This window comes from Furipterus horrens, unplaced genomic scaffold, assembly GCF_987537825.1.
Source record: "Furipterus horrens unplaced genomic scaffold, mFurHor1.1.pri manual_scaffold_6, whole genome shotgun sequence".
Taxonomy (NCBI): domain Eukaryota; kingdom Metazoa; phylum Chordata; class Mammalia; order Chiroptera; family Furipteridae; genus Furipterus; species Furipterus horrens.
The window spans coordinates 18,460,588-18,464,099 of record NW_028327176.1 but is presented as its reverse complement, the minus strand read 5'-3'; positions in this window follow the sequence as shown (position 1 = coordinate 18,464,099).

Here is a 3,512-nt window from a genome sequence, read left to right as displayed (position 1 = left end):
GAAGGCTTGAGTGTCATCTGCCCTCACCGAGGACTCTCCACCTGGCCCACAATAATCATGAGCTGAGACAAAAACCAATGCTTAACTCTCTGTTCTTCAGGACTATGGGAAGACTTCTCTTCTGTAGACCTCCCCTTTGGATGACCATTGTGCAGAAAGGGGAGGGAGGTAGCAAAGACTGTCTTGGACTTGTAAAGACTAGCTCCTCTTCCCTATGGCTACAACCTCGTCACAAGCAGAGACATCATCTGATGTGGCTTCAGAGTTGCTGTCTTAACCTCTGTACAGCCCTGCCTCCAGTGTTGTCCAATTTAAGTGACCTTAGGCATGCCAAGTGCCATCACATTTGGGGTAACATTCTAGGTTTCATGATCTGAAGAGGAAATGTTATGTTCTTACACAAGTTGTGCCAGCATCTGTAAATTGGTGGAGGCACAGGCTAAATTTCAACTGTTTGGGTAGGAGGGTGGGAATATGTTGAACTTTCAAGAACACAGAAAATAACAGAATTGTCAGGGTTCAGGTGGGATGGGCTGGCTCAGGCATCTGAGGTCACTGGGTGGTCTTCTGACAATATCTCCAGATGATTGGATTTGGGGTGAGGGAGAACCAGTGGATTTAAAACCTGAATTCTCAAAGGGCTTCCTGTATGTGACACGTGTCAGTCTGTTCACTTGATTTATGGACTATCAGATCCATTTCAAATCAGTCCAGAGACCCTCTGTGTACCTGTGTCAAAGGACAGCAAACTCATGCTACCTCCTAGAGTTCATCAATGGATGGCCCGTATATTTGCTTTTTTGAACTACAGTGACACCTCACTGTCATAGCACCGCCACCAATCCAGGACCCCAATGGAAAACCAGAACAAAGGCAACTTCTCAAAGCCCATGCATTTTACTCATAGGTTAGCATCTCACTGCCAATTCACTGAAATTCCATTTTCCTGATTTACAAACTGTTCTAACAAACATGGCTCTCTGGTTTCCAAGTCCTTAGCAGACTAAAAGAAAAGGCAGACTCCCTGGATAAAAGTGTGCCCATTGGCAAAACTAAAAGAAACTTTGCAACCCAATCGATGGCCACTGATGGAGAAGGAGGGAGCACAAAGCATGGCGTAGGGAAGCGGAAAAGTACTTTATTTAGAGAAATCTTTATTTCTTCCAAATGACCAAATGTAAAATGGTTTGCCACAAAGTGCCAGATACATGAGGTATTACTGATTTTATAAACGATCATCACCTATTTATAATCTTTAAAAGATTTTTATGTCCATTTATTTATCAGTATCTCTGATTCTAGATCCTACCATTGTAAATAGTTGTTTTAATTAAATATTACTACTTTGGTCCATGAGGGCAATTTTGGATTTTTTGGGGGGGGGTTGTTAGGAAGGTGGTACCATTAGCCTGTTCATGATACTTTGACTACGGTGTGATGGTTTTGGTGCAGATGGGCTCTATGTCCAGATAAGTCTGACTTCTTGGTGGTCTGAACTGCCCTCTAATGCCACTCACTTGCTTCTCTCACCCCCGAGTCGATGGATCACTGTGGCCGCTCAGGGATGCCTTGTGACCTGCAGACCTGCACCCCATGATTCTCTCCAACACTCCCCACACTGAGTACGGCAGATCAGGGGCAAAGCTGTCTGCCCACCCAAATACACTTTCCCCATCTTTTGTCACTCCAGGGCATGGGGGGTGGGGGTGGGGCGCAGGATAAACTGGGAAAGGGTCAGGATGAAGTCGTGCTGAAGGTCCGAGTGGCGGACGTCAGCAATTCTGTGACCGAGACAGGTGGGAAGTGTGCAGCCGAAGTCCAGTGAAGGAGGGTGAGGAGTCGCTCCTCCGGTGAAAATTAGGGCGGTCAGGGAGTCCAGAGGCTGGGCTGTGCCTAGCAATGCACTTCCTGCAGCTCTTCCAGGGTCAGTGCAGCCACGCAGGCAGAGTGTACCAGGATGAGCCCTGTCCTAGGCTTTCAAAATCTCGGAGGAAAACATGACTAACTGCTGAAAGAAAAGGACGGTACAAGAGGGGCTAAAATAACTGCCTTTTCTTCAGCCCTGTTTAAAATTTCTTCCCCTCTTCTTTCGTGTTTTGTGTGAAAACCCAGCCCCCTAAGAGAACCTTCCAGATTCTAGGCTGGGCCTGGGCAGAGCAGTTAGCAGCTGACTGCAAAGAGCATGGCTTTCTTGCTGCTGTCACGCTGGGCTAGAGAAATGATTTTAGCCTCCAGGACTTTCCATCTGACGTTTTGCTAATGACATAGATGTGTTTATATGTAAAGTGGAAAAATGAAGGAAATGAGTTTCATAGTTACGGGTCAGTAGGTGCGAGCCAGCTCTACATCGCTTTGAGGAGGAGCAACCCATGTGTCCAGCTCCAGGGAGCTCTGGGAAGACAGCCCTCTGGGGTCACGGACCCCAGTCCTGAGTGACCACCTCTTGGCCAGTGTTCTGAAGACAGAGTGGGTACAAAATCCACCAGGAATGAAAGCGAAGAGAGCTTGGGAACGAACATCCTAGCCATGTGACATTGGACCTTAGTTTACTCATTTATAAAAGGGAACCCCATATGGCCACATCTCGGGGTCATTGCGAAGATGAGACATTCTGTGGGCACTTGATAAATAAAGCACCTCGTTCTTCCCTAAGGTAGCACAGCAGTTCTAACAACTCTTATTATTTTTGTTTTAAAAAACATGGTCATTCATAGCGACCGCTCCTCTGGAACACAAAAGCTTTCATACTTCATTTTTACTTTTCTCTTCTTTCTCCACATCTCCTCTCCTTGAAGTGCGACCTCAGGAGGGCTGTGCTAGTCTCCAATGTCAGGGACTAAGTTCCAGGGGCCTCGGAGAAATGGGCCATCTTGTTATTAATGCTCGTCTTATGTCAAGCAGACAAGGAACCCTGCCCTCTGCTCACCTCAAGCCTCAGACGCAGCAGCAGATTAACTCTTCAGAGCCTCACATTGTTAATGAGGGGTTAAGCGTCAGTAAGACAGTGAGAACAATGCTCTCCTCACAGGGTAAGTATCATATGATTTGATTCTGGCATTTGTCAGTGTACTTAACATGAGTTCAATCTGTTTTCTCCGGGGAGGGAGGACACTTTCTTTCTGCATCTGTTGCATGTGCTGAGGCTGTGCTACCACTAGATGGCGAACTGTCCCCACAGAAAGGCCACCGGACTACAGGTGACAGCTTTGGCCCCCAGTCTGGTCGGTCGGCAGCCGTCCGTCTCGAGAGACGATGGTGTAGCTTCTTAAGAGTCTATCTGCACCACCGAGAATGGCTGTGCAGTCCGACTCGGGAGTGACACGATATCTGTCTCCTCCTGTGTTGAATCGACATCTTGCGATGATGCTGAAGCTACAGAGCCTGGGCAGGGTAATATGGAGGGTCTGCTGTTGCCCATGCAGCAGACCCCCCCTCTCTTCGCAGCTGAAGGGTCCAAGGGAAAGACGGAGTCGATATAGCTTGGGTTCAGGTGCGCCGCAGGAGTTGCCGGT